Below are 19,951 nucleotides of genomic sequence, written 5' to 3' on the forward strand. Positions count from 1 at the left end.
CGAGCCAGGGTGGGCGAGAGGGAGAGGCGGCCCCGGGTGCCGCGCAGGGTCAGTAGCTGGGTTTTCCCTCCGCCCTGGATGTAGACGCCTGGAAAATGGCCTCGTGCCCTGGTGTTCAGGGCTGCCTGCACTCCCAGCTGTTGAACAAGCAGCCTGATTCCCTCCCCTGGGGATGCTGAACATCCAGGCTGGCCTCGATGCCCACCTTTACCACTCTTTTCCCGGGAGACCCAGAGCTCTGCCCTGAAGCTGGCTGACCGGAGCTGCCAATTCAGCAGAGGTGAGCAGGGGCCGATGACAGGGGGCTGATGGGACTGGTTCTTTCCAAGGGCGCCTGCCTGGGAGGATGAAGGGGTCGGCCTCAGGGCTGACTCCAGGGCCAGGCTGGACCTGGCCCCAGCCTCCCCTCCTCACCCTCACAAAGGCCTGCGCCTGCCTTCACATTCAGATTCTCCTGCTCACCAGCTAGGGGGCCTCGGGAAATCTACTTAGCTTCTCTGCACTGTCGTTTTCTCATCTAGAAAATGGTACCTAATTGAGAGTGTTACTGAGAAGATGAAGCGAGCTAATTTGTGGAAAGGGCTTGGACCGATGAGTGGTTTAGAACAGCACCTGACACAGTTAGCTATTATTATTGCCACCACCATTAATATTGTCCTTTTATTCAGTATTACAATGGGAAAAGTGCCTGATGCTGGGAAAGATTGAGGGCAGGAGAAGAGGGCACCAGAGGATGAGACAGCTAGATGGCATCACCGACGCAATGGACACGAACTTGGACAAACTTCAGGGGCTGGTGAGGGACAGAGGGGCTTGGCAAGCTCCACTGCATGGGGTCGCAGAGTCGGACATGACTGAGCGACTGAATAACAGTATCTTTAATATTACCCATCTTGATTATCAATATCTCTACTAACATTACATGATATTATTAGTCTAACATTCACATGCTATAATTTATAATATCTGTGTACCTATTTATATATGGCATCATTTGTGGGATTTTTGGTGAGTTACTTAGTGTCTCTGAGCCTCATTTTCTGTTCTGTGGAGTGAGGTTAACAAGTGGCATTGTTGGGAGGATAATGAGATAATGAATATAAATTACCCAGTATGGAGGCTGACACATTGAAGAAGTTCCGTAAATGGGAACTAGGGTTATTTTAACTCACCCATGTGAACATGTGTTGTGTGGACCTGCCTGCATGCTGTTTGCATCTGGGTACTTAGGTTTTGGTCTGTTTGTGTTTTATGAGCGTTTGGAGGACGGCACATGTGTCTGTGGGCAGGTGCCTGAGGGCTGGTCTGGGGAGGCTTAATTGGCCAGGTCCTGTTCATGGCTCCCATGAACTTTTGAGTGCAGCTTCTGTCTCTCTTGGAGCAACTGGGCTGCCTGGTGTACTCTGAAGCCCAGAAATGCAGCTCTGGTTGAGCTAAGCGGCTTGAGTTAATCCTGACTTCCCTGGCTGGGCTGCATGAAACTCAGATCCAGACCCACACCTCCACCCAGCTCTGCTACAGGTTGGTGCCATGATTTCTAAGTTCTTATGCATCTCTGGTCTCTCTTGTCTTACTTTCCTTACCCCTGTGGACCCCAGAGACTCCGTCTCTTCCATTCTTCTAGAATAGAAGAATATGCCCCCAGGAAAGAGTGACTGCATGGTGTGTGCCACATGGTCATCTCATATCAATGACGTGTCCAGTCCTCAGAGCATCTCTGTGCTCTCCCTTTGTGGTGGAAGCTGAGTGTTAACCTAGAGGCAAGGGTCTGATCCAGCAGCCCAGGCCAGAGGGAGGAAGAGGTTGGCAAGAACCAAAGAAAGCAGCAAGACAGAAGGACTCAGGATCCCCTTCTTTGCTGTGGTTCATGTGTCCTTATCTGAGTGAGGACCAGAGGAAACCACAGAAGGGGAGGGGGAGCTTCCCCAGGTCTGGGTGCTGTCCCCTTAATTATTAAGACAGTGGTGCCTTACCCCTGCAGGGTGCAGAGGTAAAGGGCCCTTTCTTGGTTATGCACATGCCTGTGTGTAACCTTGGGGAACACCATTCGCATTCCTAGTCATCCTAAGTTTATAGCACCATTATGACCAGTTTTCCAGCAGATGGCCATAAAGTGTCTGGAGAAAGCAAGGTCTATTTCTTCTTCTGTAATGTGTGCAAGATCACCATGTTGGTTACTAAAGGGTCTGTGATTCTCCATCTCTTCTGCTGCCTCCATCTGTTCTCCAACCTTCCATGTGTCCCCCTTGCAGGTCCCCAGCCACATTATCTTTCCTCCTCCCTCCTCCCCTACTCTTGATTTTACCCCTGAGATTTTCACTTAGTAATTGCAGGAATCAGGTACAATTAACAGCCAGGGGGTGGGTACACAGCTCAAATTAGCTATAATTGGTGCCCATCTCAATTTTCCTCCTGGGTTAGGTGGGCTGAGCCCCTTCCTTGATAGCTTACACTAGCAAGCCTCTCTTTTTGTTTCCTGGAGCCAGCGCTGCTTCCTGCCTGTCCAGTCTTGAGTGTCAGATATTCCTGGAGTTGAAGGACCTTAGTCTCCTCTCCCACATCCTCCTTATGTAGTACAGCATCTCTTACCCCTGACAACAGAGGAGAGGGTGGCGCTCTTAATGTGTAAGTCCTCTTGTTGGGTCAGTGGATCCAAACGTGTTGGAGGAGATTGGCTGATGGCAAGAGGAAGCACCAGCTTCTTTCTCTTTAGGACTTTGCCATTCATCTAGGCTGTGTGCTTAGTCACTCAGTCATGTCTGACTCTTTACAACTCCATAGACTGCAGCCTGCCAGGATCCTCTGTCCATGGAGATTCTCCAGGGAAGAATACTGGAGTGGGTTGCCATGCCCTCCTCCAGGGGATCCTCCCAACCCAGGGATCGAACCCAAGTCTCCTGCATTGCAGGCAGATTCTTTACCATCTGGGCCACCAGGGAAGCCCCACCTAGACTCTACCCTTCTGATTCAAGGTAGTTCTTAACAAAGCCATGCCCAAAACAGAAAATATTTTTAGAATGGGCGTCTTCAGTGCTGAGGGCAGAGGCTCCTGAGTTCTACTAGGTACTGTATGTAGTTCCTTTAGCCTCCAATGAAGAAAGGCATATTTTGGAAAGATCTTAGACTTGGAAGTAGAGTTTGAGTCCCAGTTCTGCTACTTTCTACTCTTCCACCTTTGGTAGTGATATAAATTTTGAACCTCAACTTTTTACTCTGTAAAATGGGATAATAGTAGGTACCTTGCTTACCGAGTTGGATTTGTTTTTTTGGACACTAAAGCTGGATTAAAGCATGAGAACGATTTTGAGGGCTGTGAAAATATTAGGTGAAAGATATTTACCTCCATGGCAGGACTCCTGAAACTACCCCTTCCCCTCACCTCAGGCAGTAACATTGCTGTGAGGCCCAGAAGTTTTGGACCAATGTCTCTGCCAAGGATAGACCAACACTTGTTACATTCGGGCATTCATTTCAGCACCCTTCTTTATTTCTCCAACATTTGGTAGTAAGCCCCTGCTAAACATCAAACTTTTCATGAAGAAACATGGTCAGCATGCAAAAATGAGGTCCACTGGAGAAACCCACCCACCAGTTGGGGCTGGCTGGACCAATGTGTGACCAGTGAAAAGATAAATTCAGTCTAAGGTTTTAGCATCTGTGCTTAATGTTGTAATACTGCATTTGACAACTATGCCCCTTAAGTCCCCACTTCCCAGAACCAGCTAATTCTCACAGGCCAGGACTCTGATGGGGGCGTGAGATTTGTGTGTTGCAGCCTCTGGCTGTCCTTCTCTGCTTTCCACTCCAGTTGGGTTCCCAGGACATGAATCTACAGATGTTCCTTTCTCAGACCAGAGTCCAACCCCAATGAAGCTGGACATCTCTTCTTGCCGCATGGGGCTCTGCATGGAGGCTGCCTCCAAAGGATGGAGTCCCTTGTCTGCTGAGAGGAGCCAGGGGCCAGAGCCCTTCATATGATGGCCTTGTTGCTGCTAAGTCACTTCAGTCGTGTCTGACTCTGTGCGATCCCATAGACAGGAGCCCACCAGGCTCCCCCGTCCCTGGGATTCTCCAGGCAAGAACACTGGAGTGGGTTGCCATTTCCTTCTCCAGTGCAGGAAAGTGAAAAGTGAAAGCGAAGTCGCTCAGTCATGTCCGACCCTCAGTGACCCCATGGACTGCAGCCTACCAGGCTCCTCCGTCCATGGGATTTTCCAGGCAAGAGTACTAGAGTGGGGTGCCATGATGGCCTTACGTGGGGGCAATTCAAGGATCTGCCCAAATCATTCTTCCCTTTGATTTTCCACGTGGTCACCTGCCATAACAAAACTGACTCTGACAAAAGAAATTCCTCAGCATTTTGAATACATTGATACATAGGTGAAACAAATCAGTGTGAATTTTCCCTATACTTTCAACACTTTGTTTCTGAATAATAATAAAAAAAGTTCCTGAAGCAAATACTATTTTGAGACTAATTTCTGGAGGCTCCTAGCAGGCAAATCACTCTTTTTCTTGCTGTGATGTTCTTTTTAGTCTTAAAAAGAAAAGACTTAGGGGAAGATGATGGCTTTTATTTTTTAAACACTGAGCAGGTGTCTCGAGGAGGAAGCCCTGAAAGCTTTGGTGGCTGCAGGGGACAGAGCAGGGGGAGACAGGCAGAGGGACCAGATGGAGATTTGGGCTGGAAATTAGAATACTCCAATTCAGCAGTTCCCAACCAGCCTTGCTATAGAACCATTTGAGAAGGATTTTTTAAACAACTATTTGGTAAGTTTTTTTTTTAATTTCTTTCTTTTTAAAGAACCAGTTCCCACAGCCTTCCCTAGGTAATTTTGATTTATATTGTCTGGCATAGGGTCCAGGAATCATGGTTAAAGACCCATTTTATACCTAGGGATCAGAATTACCATAGGAGAATTGGGGAAATTTATTTTTAAAAGCTGCCCACAGTGGTTCAGATGGAGACAAGGTCCCAGTACTCAGACATTTTCAAAAACAGCTGGCCATTTCAAAATGCTGCATCGTATTTGGGGGTGCCCCCTGTGATTAAGCACACTGGCACTCACTGGGGGCCTCCAGCAGGCATATGTGTAGGTGTGACAGGGAGCTTCTTGCTCACGGGTGGGAGGGGACTGACTGGGTGATCTCAAAGCCCACCTCTGACTTCGGATCAGCCACTGTGTTCTCCAGAGCTGTCTGCCTAATGTAAAGCCATGTTCAGATTCGTGTCCAATGTGAATGGAAGACATGGTTGGAAAGAAAGAGGCCATGGGGGAGTTGGCAGTGGTGGTAGGGGCTTCTTCAACCCGTGAGAGCCCCTCTTGTGTCCATCTCTATAAACTCTGGGAGTAAACTGTAGACTTTGCTTTGGCAATGATGTTTTACATAATCTTCCTGCATCAAGCACTTTGCATATCCCTCTCTGTGTATCCATTTTGCCCTCCATGAAGGCTCATCTCCCAATCTATCTTTGATGAAGCTTCCTTTTGCAACCATATCAGGTGTGGAGCTGGGTGGTGGAAAGAGAGGGAAATTAGCAGGCATCTCTGCAGAGCTAAGCCTGAGGACAGTATTGGCCCCAGGAGATGGTAGCTGGTCTTTGTCTGGGGTTCTGGATTTAGGCTAGTAGCCGGTGGTACTGGGACCTCTGGACACTCCGACGTGTATCCTCATCCCTGCTGGCCTTGGTAGAGTGTTCAGCTCTGATGATGACTAGCATGTCCCTGGGAGTGACCAAGGCTCCACCTGCATTAGGACATGGGGTGGGAGGGGATGTTAATTTATCCTCAGGGATTGTATGTCATGAAAACAAACAACAAAACAAACCTTAAATCCAAAGAGTTAAGTTTGGGTCAGAGTTCTGCTCATTTTTAGTCATATGCCAGAGATCCTGGAGAAGTCAATGTGTTTGATCACTGGCCTTCTTAGCTGTAATATTTGAGTATTAATGCATAATCAATGCAAAGAAATAGAGGAAAACAACAGAATGGGAAAGACTAGAGATCTCTTAAAGAAAATTAGAGATACCAAGGGAACATATCCTGCAAAGATGGGCTCGATAAAGGACAGAAATGGTATGGACCTAACAGAAGCTGAAGATGTTAAGAAAAGGTGGCAAGAATACACAGAAAAACTGTACAAAAAAGATCTTCATGACCAAAATAATCACAATGGTGTGATCACTCACCTAGAGCCAGACGTTCTGGAATGTGAAGTCAAGTGGGCCTTAGAAAGCATCACTACGAACAAAGCTAGTGGAGGTGATGGAATTCCAGTGGAGCTGTTTCAAATCCTGAAAGATGATGCTGTGACAGTGCTGCACTCAATATGCCAGCAAATTTGGAAAACTCAGCAGTGGCCACAGGACTAGAAAAGGGCAGTTTTCTTTCCAATGCCAAAAAAGGCAATGCCAAAGAATGCTCAAACTACCACACAATTTCACTCATCTCACACACTAGTAAAGTAATGCTCAAAATTCTCCAAGCCAGGCTTCAGCAATACGTGAACAGTGAACTTCCTGATGTTCAAACTGGTTTTAGAAAAGGCAGAGGAACCAAAGATCAAATTGCCAACATCTGCTGGATCATGGAAGAAACAAGAGAGTTCCAGAAAAACATCTATTTCTGCTTTATTGACTATGCCAAAGCCTTTGACTGTGTGGGTCACAATAAACTGTGGAAAATTTTGAAAGAGATGGGAATACCAGACCACATGACCTGCCTCTTGAGAAACCTATATGCAGGTCAGGAAGCAACAGTTAGAACTGGACATGGAACAACAGACTGGTTCCAAATAGGAAAAGGATTATGTCAAGGCTGTATATTGTCACCCTGCTTATTTAACTTCTATGCAGAGTACATCATGAGAAACGCTGGACTGGAAGAAGCACAAGCTGGAATCAAGATTTCTGGGAGAAATATCAATAACCTCAGATATGCAGATGACACCACCCTTATGGCAGAAAGTGAAGAGGAACTGAAAAGCCTCTTGATGGAAGTGAAAGAGGAGAGTGAAAAAGCTGGCTTTCAACATTCAGAAAATGAAGATCATGGCATCTGGTCCCATCACTTCATGGGAAATAGATGGGGAAACAGTGGAAACAGTGTCAGAATTTATTTTGGGGGGCTCCAAAATCACTGCAGATGGTGATTGCAGCCATGAAATTAAAAGACGCTTACTCCTTGGAAGGAAAGTTATGACCACCCTAGATAGCATTTTCAAAAGCAGAGCCATTACTTTGCCAATAAAGGTCTGTCTAGTCAAGGCTATGGTTTTTCCAGTAGTCATGTATGGATGTGAGAATTGGATTGTGAAGAAAGCTGAATGCCAAAGAATTGATGCTTTTAAACTGTGGTGTTGGAGAAGACTCTTGAGAGTCCCTTGGACTGCAAGGAGATCCAACCAGTCCATTCTAAAGGAGATCAGTCCTGGGTGTTCTTTGGAAGGAATGATGCTAAAGCTGAAAGTCCAGTACTTTGGCCACCTCATGCGAAGAGTTGACTCATTGGAAAAGACTCTGATGCTGGGAGGGATTGGGGGCAGGAGGAGAAGGGGACGACAAAGGATGAGATGGCTGGATGGCATCACCAACTTGATGGGTGTGAGTTTGAGTGAACTCCAGGAGTTAGTGATAGACAGGGAGGCCTGGCGTGCTGTAATTCACGGGGTCGCAAAGAGTCGGACACGACTGAGCGACTGAACTGAACTGAACTGAACTGAATGCATAATCAGGTTGTCAAAAAGGATTAAGTAAGATTATGTCTGGTGCTGTGTAAATTATGTTATAGAAATGTGAAGAGCTGTTATTTTTATCTAAAACTCTAGTCTTGTGAGTCTTACAAAAAGCTCGCATCTGAGTCAAAAGGATTTTGTCCAATTTTTAGACCTTTATTTTTTAATTATTTTTTTTTTGGAGTATAGTTGATTTGTCATGTTGTGTTCATTTCTGCTGTACAGCACAGTCAGCCAGTTATACATACCTACATATATATCAGTTCAGTTCAGTCGCTCAGTCGTGTCTGACTCTTTTCGACCCCATGAATCGCAGCACGCCAGGCCTCCCTGTCCATCACCAACTCACGGAGTTCACCCAGACTCACGTCCATTGAGTCAGTGATGCCATCCAGCCATCTCACCCTCTGTCGTCCCCTTCTCCTCCTGCCCCCAATCCCTCCCAGCATCAGAGTCTTTTCCAATGAGTCAACTCTTCGCATGTGGTGGCCAAAGTACTGGAGTTTCAGCTTTAGCATCATTCCTTCCAAAGAAATCCCAGGGCTGATCTCCTTCAGAATGGACTGGTTGGATCTCCTTGCAGTCCAAGGGACTCTCAAGAGTCTTCTCCAACACCACAGTTCAAAAGCATCAGTTCTTTGGTGCTCAGCCTCTCACATCCGTACATGACCACAGGAAAAACCATAGCCTTGACTAGACGGACCTTTGTTGGCAGAGACATTACACACATACATATATCCACTCTTTTTTAGATTCTGTTCCAATTAGGTCATTACAGAGTATTGAATAGAGTTCCCTGTGCTATACAGTAAGTAGGTTCTTATTAATTATCTATTTTATATATAATTGTGTGTATATGTCAGTCTCAATCTTCCAATTTACCCCCCTCACCCAGACCTTTAATTTTCAGGAAAAAAGCATTTTTCTGTTCTCCCAATGTGAGTCACATATATGGAACCCTTATTATGGGGTTTGGAGAGACCAAGAGGAACTAAATTAGGTTTATGCCTTTGTAAAGCTCATAGTATAATGAGTTCATTAAAAAATGACTAAATTATCCTAAATTGCAATGCATAGTATGACAGAGAGGAATGCCTAGGTTCAGAGATTGGGCAGACAAAGAAGTGATGAGGATGCAGGCAGGAAGAGCTTCTTAATAAAACTGGTATTTGGGTCTTGGGGGAATTCTTCAGGAAGATATGCATGAATGAAGTGTTTAGTCATTTAACATTATATATGGCATGTTCTAAATGACACTTTGTAGATACTCTGGGCCATTCAGTTATATTCCTCAGAAAAGTGTTGGCTGGACTGAAACTGTGAATTCTGTCTCCATTACTATAAGAGCAGCAAAGTTCTATGTTCTGTTCGTTCAGTCTCAGCTGGGTGGGTTCCTGTCTGTCTCACACATGTTTTGTCCAGGGGACAGCCAGAGATTTAGACAGGATTTACAAGCACAATATAGGGCTCCCCCACCTGGGCTTATTCCCTTTTAGATTACTGCCTCTGTTTCTCAACAACTGTAGGCACCATGAATTCTGTCCTCTGCCTCTGCAAGCTGGTAAGACAGTTGGATTTCTATCCAGTTCACTTGCTGTTCACTAGATGTTCACTTGCTGCTGACTGAATTCTGCCTTTATGTTAAAAAAAAATGTGAAAATGGAGAATTAACAGAGTGCATTTCTTTCTTCCAATTGCAGTCTCCTCTCTAGTTTCCTCTTGTTTTTGTCACTTGCATGTAGCTGTTTTAAAAATACTCTCCCCTGTTTATAGTTATTATCCACAGAAGGGCTGCTCTAATAGGAGATACCTGGTCATCACACTTAACAAGAGGGACAGGAATGCGACACAGAGAGAAGCCAGAGAATGACTCCAGAAACATGATATGGGCAAGTACATCATTCACTCTCATATTTATTTATCCAGCAAAAAATTTTTGAGCATCCACTGTGGGCAGAGCTCTTCTCCTGGCACAGGATAACATAATGTTGACTGTAGATACACATTCCATAGTCATAGATACATGCTGCATAGTCATTCAAGCTAAGAGAGATTATTCAGAATAAGTTGATTCAAGAAGAGATCTGAAAACAACTCCCCCTCCCCACACCCCACCCCAGGATTAGGCTTTTCAAAGGAGAAATAAAAATTGTCTACATTTTTGCTTTCCTGTATGATCTTCACTAGTCCAGATGGCTATTGACCACTTGAATTGTGATTAATCTGAAATGAAATGTGCCTTAAGCATAAAATGCACATCAGATCTCATTAAACTCAGTATGAAAAAAATGTAAAATATCTCATTAATACTTTTCCATAATGTACTCTTTTGGATATATTTGGTTACATAGATAAAATTATTATTACTTTCATCTGTTTCTTTTTACTTTTTGATATGTACGGTTCTGACACAAGCTGGGTGTCCCACACATTTAATTCAATTCTGACACTATCTGGATCTTTTTTGGGTGTTAGTTCTAAAAGGTCTTGTAGGTCTTCATAGAACCGTTCAACTTCAGCTTCTTCAGTGTTACTGGTTGGGGTATAGACTTGGATTACTGTGATATTGAATGGTTTGCCTTGGAAACGAACACAGATCATTCTGTTGTTTTTGAGATTGCATCCAAGTACTGCATTACGGACTCTTTTGTTGACCATGATGGCTACTCCATTTCTTCTGAGGGATTCCTGCCCGCAGTAGTAGATATAATGGTCATCTGAGTTAAATTCACCCATTCCAGTCCATTTGAGTTCGCTGATTCCTAGAATGTCGACATTCACTCTTGCCATCTCTTGTTTGACCACTTCCAATTTGCCTTGACTCTTGGACCTGACATTCCAGGTTCCTATGCAATATTGCTTTTTACAGCATCGGATCTTGCTTCTATCACCAGTCACATCCACAGCGTGGTATTGTTTTTGCTTTGGGTCCATCCCTTCATTCTTTCTGGAGTTATTTCTCCACTAATCTCCAGTAGCATATTGGGCACCTACTGACCTGGGGAGTTCCTCTTTCAGTATCCTATCATTTTGCCTTTTCATACTGTTCATGGGGTTCTCAAGGCAAGGATACTGAAGTGGTTTGCCATTCCCTTCTCCAGTGGACCACATTCTGTCAGATCTCTCCACCATGACCCTCCTGTCTTGGGTAGCCCCACAGGCATGGCTTAGTTTCATTGAGTTAGACAAGGCTGTGGTCCTAGTGTGATTGGATTGACTAGTTTCCTGTGAGTATGGTTTCAGTGTGTCTGCCCTCTTGCAACACCTATTGTCTTACTTGGGTTTCTCTTACCTTGGGCTTGGGGTATCTCTTCATGGCTGCTCCAGCAAAGTGCAGCTGCTGCTCCTTACCTTGGACGAGGGGTATCTCCTCACTGCCGCCCTTCCTGACCTTCAACGTGGAATAGCTCTTCTAGGCCCTCCTGTGCTGGCGTAGCCACCGCTCCTTGGATGTGGGGTTGGTCCTCCCGGCGGCCCCTGGCCTCCAGTGTGGGGTAGCTCCTCCCCGCCAGCGCCCCTGGCCTCTGGCGTGGGGTCGCTCCTCCTGGCTGTCGCCCCTGATCTTGGACGCGGGGTAGCTCCTCTCAGCTGCCGCCCCTGACCTTGGACTTGGGTAGCTCTTCTCGGCCGTTCCTGCGCCGTAGCAGCCTGGCACTCTCGGCTGCTGCCCCTGACCTCGGACTTGGGGTAACTCCTCTTGGCCGCGCTACCGTGCGCCGGTCGCAGCCGCCTGCGCTTAAGCTATTTCAAATCCTGAAAGATGATGCTGTGAAAGTGCTGCACTCAATATGCCAGCAAATTTGGAAAACTCAGCAGTGGCCACAGGACTAGAAAAGGGCAGTTTTCATTCCAATCCCAAAGAAAGGCAATGCCAAAGAATGCTCAAACTACCACACAATTGCACTCATCTCACATGCTTGTAAAGTAATGCTCAAAATTTTCCAAGCCAGGCTTCAGCAATACGTGAACCGTGAACGTCCAGATGTTCAAGCTGGTTTTAGAAAAGGTAGAGGAACCAGAGATCAAATTACCAAAATCCTCTGGATCATGGAAAAAGCAAGAGAGTGCGAGAAAAACATCTATTTCTGCTTTATTGACTATGCCAAAGCCTTTGACTGTGTGGGTCACAATAAACTGTGGAAAATTCTGAAAGAGATGGGAATACCAGACCGTATGACCTGCCTCTTGAGAAATCTGTATTCAGGTCAGGAAGCAACAGTTATAACTGGACGTGGAACAACAGACTGGTTCCAAATAGGAAAAGGAGTGTGTCAAGGCTGTATATTGTCACTCTGCTTATTTAACTTCTATGCAGAGTACATCATGAGAAACGCTGGGCTGGAAGAAGCACAAGCTGGAATCAAGATTGCCGGGAGAAATATCAATAACCTCAGATATGCAGATGACACCACCCTTATGGCAGAAAGTGAAGAGGAACTAAAAAGCCTCTTGATGAAAGAGAAAGTGGAGAGTGAAAAAGTTGGCTTAAAGCTCAACATTCAGAAAACGAAGATCATGGCATCTGGTCCCATCACTTCATGGGAAATAGATGGAGATACAGTGGAAACAGTGTCAGACTTTATTTTTTTGGGCTCCAAAATCACTGCAGATGGTGACTGCAGCCATGAAATTAAAAGATGCTTACTCCTTGGAAGGAAAGTTATGACCAACCTAGACAGCATATTCAAAAGCAGAGATGTTACTTTGCCAACAAAGATCCATCTAGTCAAGGCTATCGCAGAAGGCAATGGCACCCCACTCCAGTACTCTTGCCTGGAAAATCCCATGGATGGAGGAGCCTGGTAGGCTGCAGTCCATGGGGTTGCTAAGAGTCAGATACGACTGAGCGACTTCACTTTCACTTTTCACTTGCATGCATCAGAGAAGGAAATGGCAACCCACTCCAGTGTTCTTGCCTGGAGAATCCCAGGGACAGGGGTGCCTGGTGGGCTGCCGTCTATGGGGTTGCACAGAGTCGGACACGACTGAAGTGACTTAGCATTATAGCAGCAGCAGTCAAGGCTATGGTTTTTCCAGTAGTCATGTATGGATGTGAGAGTTGGACTGTGAAGAAAGCTGAGCACCGAAGAATTGATGCTTTTGAACTGTGGTGTTGGAGAAGACTCTTGAGAGTCCCTTGGACTGCAAGGAAATCCAACCAGTCCATTCTGAAGAAGATCAGTCCTGAGTATTCTTTGGAAGGAATGATGCTAAAGCTGAAACTCCAGTACTTTGGGCACCTCATGTGAAGAGTTGGCTCATTGGAAAAGACTCTGATGCTGGGAGGGATTGGGGGCAGGAGGAGAAGGGGACGACAGAGGATGAGATGGCTGGATGGCATCACTGACTCGATGGACGTGAGTCTGAGTGAACTCTGGGAATTGGTGATAGACAGGGAGGCCTGGCATGCTGCAATTCATGGGGTCACAAAGAGTCGGACACGACCTAGCGACTGAACTGAACTGAACTGAACTGACACTCTCTGGATACGGGCAGATCCCACAGGTCAGAGGCTGAGTCCCACAAGACTGAGCCCAGTTCAGATGCTAACCACAAGTCCAGGTTGTCACCTGTGCTTTTGACCAGCCGTCTGTAGATTGGAGGTTTCCATCACCCCCTTTTTAGAGTCAGTTAATTTGCTACAGTGACTCACAAAACAGAGAACCATTCTACTTAATAGATTACCAGATTATTATAAAATATTATAACCTAGGAACAGCCAAGTGGAAGAGATTCACAGGGCAAAGTATGTAGGAAGTGGTGGGGAGCGTCCATGTTCTCCCAGAATGTCTTTATGTTCACCAAGCTGGATGTTCTCTAAACCCTGTCCTTTTGGGTTTTTGTGAATGCTTCATTATATGGGAACAATTGATTAAATCATTGGTCACTGGCCATAAATTCCATCTCCAAGCCCTCTCTCCTCTCCAGAGGTCAGTGGGGTGGGAAGGAAGGTTCCACCCCTCCAATCACACAGCTGGTTCCCCTGGCAACTAACCACCACAGTTCTTTCCAGAGGCTTACCTCCTTAGCATAAACTCAGGTATGGTTGAAAGGGGTCTGTTATAAAAATCAAGTCACCTTTATTGCTCTCATCACTTAGGAAATTCCAAGGGTTTTAGGAGCTTGGTGTTACAAATGAGAGGAAGATGAGAGGAAATAGTTCTTATTATAAAGCACAATACTACAATGTACCTATTAAAAAGTATAAAATTACTTATATATAGGTCACGTTATTTTTCTACTGGACAAAAGTGATCTAGACCAAAGGTCAGTAAACATTTTCTTTTAAGGGTCAGCTAATGAATGTTGTAGGACATGTAGGTCACAGGGTCTCTGTTGCAGCTACACAAATCTGCTGTTTTAGTGCAAACACAGCATCAATAATACACATATGGATGAGTGTGAAATGTTACAATAAAACTTTATTTATAGACACTGATATTTGAAGGTCATATGATTTTAATGTATCCAAAAACATTATTATTTGACTATTTCTCCCCCATCATTTAAATATATAAAACCCATTTTTAGTTTGCAGAACCTACAAAAACAGGTGTCAGACTGAATTTGGCTGTGTACCATTGTTTGTCAAACCATGGTCTAGAACATCATTTTGAAGGACCTGAGAAACAACTGGTTTTGAAAAATATCCTGTTTAATAAAACACTTGGTAGGCTGATCCATTGTTTGCATTTCTTCCTGAGTTCCTGCATTAGAATTCCACATTCACACCCTTTCCCATATGACTTAGCAGAATCAGTTCAGTTCAGTTCAGTCGCTCAGTTGTGTCCGACTCTTTGCAACCCCATGAATCACACACCAGGCCTCCCTGTTCATCACCAACTCCCAGAGTTCACTTAAACTCATGTCCATCGAGTCGGTGATGCCATCCAGCCATCTCATCCTCTGTCGTCCCCTTCTCCTCCTTCCCTCAATCTCTCCCAGCATCAGAGTCTTTTCCAATGAGTTAACTCTTTGCATGAGGTGGCCAAAGTATTGGGGTTTCAGCTTCAGCATCAGTCCTTCCAATGAACACCCAGGACTGATCTCCTTTAGAATGGACTGGTTGGATCTCCTTGCAGTCCAAGGGACTCTCAAGAGTCTTCTCCAACACCACAGTTCAAAAGCATCAATTCTTTGGTGCTCAGCCTTCTTCACAGTCCAACTCTCACATCCATACATGACCACTAGAAAAACCATAGCCTTGACTGGTCGGACCTTTGTTGGCAAAGTAATATCTCTGCTTTTGAATATGCTATCTAGGTTGGTCATAACTTACTTCCAAGGAGTAAGCGTCTTTTAATTTCATGGGTGCAATCACCATCTGCAGTGATTTTGGAGCCCAGAAAAATAAAGTCTGACACTGTTTCCCCATCTATTTGCCATGAAGTGATGGGACCAGATGCCATGATCTTCGTTTTCTGAATGTTGAGCTTTAAGCCAACTTTTCCACTCACTTCTTTCACTTTCATCAAGAGGCTTTTTAGTTCCTCTTAACTTTCTGCCATAAGGGTGGTGTCATCTGCATATCTAAGGTTATTGATATTTCTTCCGGCAAGCAGAATCAGTTAGGAGAATGGAAAGAGTCTATTTTCTCATCTCATTGACCATGGGCTTGACCGTAAGACTTGTACTGGGTAGTGGGATATAGGCAGGAGTGGTGAATTTCAGGTTGTAGCTTCAGAGGAATTGTGAGTTTACACCTACATTCTTGAAATTTCTGTCATGGAACAAGCTTTGTCTGGGTAGCTGTTGCCATTTCAACCTGGTTCCCAGACTAAGCACTGTGGAATAGACCAGAGAACAAACTTGAATTGAGGTACACCAACCCCAGCCTGAATTTCAGCTTGAAGAAGAGCCACCTAGTCAAGATCAGTATAGATCAGCAAATTCACAGTGGACTCACAAGTCTAAGAAAGGTAAATGTTCCCTCTGTGTGTTACAAATGTTTTGTAAATGCTCATTACACAGCATTTGCTGACCACTACAAATTCTATTTTCATTTCATTTCCATTGAATCTCACTTTATATCTACACATTCTGTCCTTATCAGCAAAATCTGGGCAGTTTTCTGCTCATCAAAAGGGGCACCATGGCCACTGCATTCGTATTGCACTTGCTTCTAGGATTTCTCAGTTTAAGGTATTGTTTATTTCATGCTGACATTGGGGGAAAGACAGCCAGTTAATCTAGCTGCAATTGAATTTAGAAATTACTCAAATTTAATTTTACTTACCTCTTCATTCGCAAGTTACTCTTTCTGTTTTCTTTCATTTGTGTGTGTTTTAAATCATTTCCCACTGTTTATTTTTAATTTCTACTTTATTTTAATTATTTAATAGGTGGCATCTGTGCACTGCCTGTCATTCATTGAGCAGTTTGTGTTCTGCTTATGGAATCACAAAAATATTTAAGCTGCTGCTTCAATGGTGTCACCATCACTCAGGTTTTAGACTATAGGACTTGTCTTTCCCTGTTTGGAAGGACAGAATTCTCGGAGGTGACCAGGGTTCTTTGAAAAGCTAGCACCCAAACTATACCCGATCCCAGGGAATGGCAAGTAAGGAGGTTTCCTCTCTTTCTCTGCTGCTTTTGAGAAAATACATGTTTTCTTAAATGTCACCAGGTAATGTGACATAGGGGCTTCCCAGGGGGTGAAGTAGTAAAGAATCCACCTACCAGTGCAGAAGACGCAGGAGACATGGGCTCGACCCCTGGGTCAGGAAGATCGCCGGAGGAGGAAATGGTAACCCACTCCAGTGTTCTTGCCTGGGTAATCCCATGGAGAGAGCTATAGTGGGCTATATTCTATGAGGTCACAAAGAGTCAGACATGACTGAACACCTGAGCACGCTGAGCATGCAATGTGACCTGGATGACATTGCTTTAAGAGTACCGTGGCCAAATGCACCCCAGTGAGAACCAGTGTGTGAGGTTATTAGTTGGTCCCTAGCACTGTCGAAACGGAATTTGGCCATGGGTGTGGGCAGATTGAGCATCTGGGGAAAGAGTCTGATGCCTGGGAAACAGTGGTATGGGCATATTTAGTTGGTTTGCAAAGGAAAGGAAAACACATAAGGGGAATGTAGGGAGCTGTTTGGTGCTCTGGAAGGTTCCCTGGAGCCAAACTGTGGGGTTTCCAGACAGAACAGAACAGTCTGCCCTAGAACAGATTGCAGCTGGGCTGGGAAGACGACACATGGGAGCAGCAGGAACAAGATAGAGGGACTCCTGCCTGGGTTCCCAGCCTCCCCTCTGGGCCCTGAACCATCTGTTCTGTTCTCCAAGAGCAGCCAGTAGGAACACTATAAGGCTTACATCAGACTATGACTTTCCTCACAACTTTTCCACAGCTTCCTGTTGAATCAGGAGTGGTGTTGACATGCTCACCACCCCTGATCAAACACTGTCTAGTCCTTGACATCATTTCCTCCCACCTCCTCCTTGCTGACGCTTCCAGCAGCACAGGCCTTGGTTCTGTTCATCTAACGCATCTCCCACCTCAGTGTTGGCACTATGTGCTCCCCCACCCCTATGGAAACTTCTTTCAGATATTAGCATAGCTCATTTCTTCACTTTAGTTAAGTCTATGCCCAAATGTCACCTCCTCAGACTTTCTTTTATCACCTGAATATACATCCTCAGTCATCATCTATCCCTTGATACCACTTTATTTTTCTCCATAGCACTTATCACTACATCATCTTATACATATAGTTATGATTTCTTGTTCATTTATCTCCCTCATTAGAACAGAGACTCTTTGAAAGGGTGGTAACTTCGCTTGTTTTGTTTTCTGCTATACACACAGTTTTAGGAACAGTACCTGGTGTATTGTTGCTGCTGCTAAGTCACTTCAGTTGTGTCCGACTCTGTGCAACCCCAGAGACGGCAGCCCACCAGGCTCCCCCGTCCCTGGGACTCTCCAGGCAAGAACACTGGAGTGGGTTGCCATTTTCTTCTCCAATGCATGAAAGTGAAAAGTGAAAGGGAAGTCGCTCAGTCGTGTCCTACTCTTAGCGACCACATGGACTGCAGCCTACCAGGCTCCTCCATCCATGGGATTTTCCAGGCAAGAGTACTGGAGTGGGATGCTATTGCCTTCTCCGGGTGTATTGTTATTTAGTTGCAAAGTCGTGCCATTTCCTCGTCCAGGGGATCTTCCCAACTCAGGGATCAAATCTGTGTCTCCTGCATTGCAGGTGGAGTCTTTATGACTGAGCCACCAAGAAGACCTCTGATATTATTATAGACATTACCAAATAGAGTGTTGAGTGAATGAATGAATAGCCTCCATGTCTGGTTATAAGGCTACATGCAATGTGTTGGGGGTACTTAGCTTGCTGAAATTTCATCCAGCTGGTTGAGCATTTGTATTAAGTAGGTGCTAGATAGGTAGAGAGATAGATAAATAATTGATAGATAATTGATAAATAGATAATAGATAAATAATTGACAATAATTATGATAAATAATTATTATTATTTATAAATTGTAGTTGTGGTAGTACTGAGTGCTCAGTACTTGTGCTCAGTAGTTGTGGCTTAGTTGCCCTGCAGCATGTGGGATCTTAGTTCCTAGACCAGGGATGGAACCTGTGTCCCCTGCATTGGCAGGCAGATTCTTAACTCCTGAGCCACCAGGGAAGTCCCTGGACTTTATTCTTGAAGAAGTGATTGCTTTTAGCTGGTGTAGTCAGGGAGGGCTTCCTGGAGGAGACAAGACTTAAATGACATTATAAGTGATAAATAATTGATAATAATAATAGATGAATAACTCACAGTGTACTGGTACCCTGTACTGATAATGGACAGAGATAGTGTGAAAGAAAGAATGAAGGAGTCCATCTTAATAATTTCTTTCCATTATCACACAAGGAAATAGACCATAACCCACATGAATTGATCTCAATTTTCAGAGGTGTTGCCACAGTGAGCTAGGGAGAGGAAATGTATTCCCTGCCTTTTCAAGGATTCAAGTAGGACCAGTATGGGGGTCTTGTTAGAGTTTATTGGAAATATTTTTGTTTTTTAGTCAGAGTTAGATGAACCCTGATGAACCCGCAGATCCCTCTACAGTTCTCAGCCATATCTAGTCCCTCATTTTCATCTAAAAGCAGCACAGTTTGAACTCACGTTGCTCCTTTTTCTTTTTTTCTTTTTCTTTTTTAATACTCTTATTTTATTTATGCCAATACACACAGGGTCTCCAAACAGAGAAATCAGATATTGGCTTACCTATAGGGCTGGTGGTGGTGGTGGTGGTTTAGTCGCTAAGTTGTGTCCGACTCTTGCGACCCCATGGGCTGTAGCCCACTAGGCTTCTCTGTCCATGGGATTTTCCAGGCAGGAATACTGGAGTAGATTGCCATTTCCTTCTTCTGGGGATCTTCTGGACTCTGAACTGGTGGTAAGTGCTTCTTGGCTGGGTTGGACTGTATTCTTTTTTAGAATTATGATTTATTTATTCTTGGCTGTGCTGGGTCTGTACTGCAGCACATAGGCTCTTCATTGCGGCATACAGGCTTTCTCTAGTTGCAACAAGTGGGGGTTACTCTCTAGTTGTGATCCGTGGGCTTTTCATTGCAGTGGCTTCTGTTGCTGCCGAGCTGGGCTCTAGAGTGTGGGCTCAGTAGTTGTGGCTTAGTTGCCCTGCAGCATGTGGGATCTTAGTTCCTAGATCAGAGTTGGAACCTGTGTCCCCTGCATTGGCAGGCAGATTCTTAACTCCTAGGCCACCAGGGAAGTCCCTGGACTTTATTCTTGAAGAAGTGATTGCTTTTAGCTGGTGTAGTCAGGGAGGGCTTCCTGGAGGAGACAAGACTTCAATGACATTGACAAAGAGCTAAACTTGGAAAGAGAGGAAAGGAGTGAATTTAAGTGCAATAGCACCAGCCAAAGGACCTGAACCCTGGAAGTGGCAATAACTCCCTCCTACCTTTCCTGCAATGAAAGAAATCCTCTCTCTAAGGTCTCGCTATACATAAGAAGGGGGGAAATTGGCAGCAACTCCCCTCTACTTGGGCTTCCCTGGTGGCTCAGTGGTAAAGAGGATGCAGGAGACTTGGGTTTGATCCCTGGGTTGGGAAGATCCCCTGGAGAAGGAAATGACAACCCACTCCAGTGTTCTTGCCTGGGAAAGCCCATGGACAGAGGAACCTGGTGGGCTACAGTCCATGGGGGGTGCAAAAGAATTGGTTGTGACTTAGTGACTAAAC

The 19,951-nt window shown here is 45.0% G+C and overlaps 1 long non-coding RNA gene across 1 annotated transcript; it reads right to left on the minus strand.

Moving 5' to 3' along the window:
* Positions 1-9,618: 9,618 nt before the first annotated feature.
* On the minus strand, positions 9,619-17,506 carry LOC132346608 (uncharacterized). The gene is made up of 2 exons (XR_009496507.1): positions 16,414-17,506; positions 9,619-9,777 (listed from the first exon to the last, which is right to left on the minus strand). It is a non-coding gene; the product is annotated as an uncharacterized lncRNA (long non-coding RNA).
* Positions 17,507-19,951: the final 2,445 nt, after the last annotated feature.

The sequence above is a fragment of the Bos taurus genome, chromosome 11, assembly GCF_002263795.3.
Source record: "Bos taurus isolate L1 Dominette 01449 registration number 42190680 breed Hereford chromosome 11, ARS-UCD2.0, whole genome shotgun sequence".
NCBI classification, from domain to species: Eukaryota; Metazoa; Chordata; class Mammalia; order Artiodactyla; family Bovidae; genus Bos; species Bos taurus.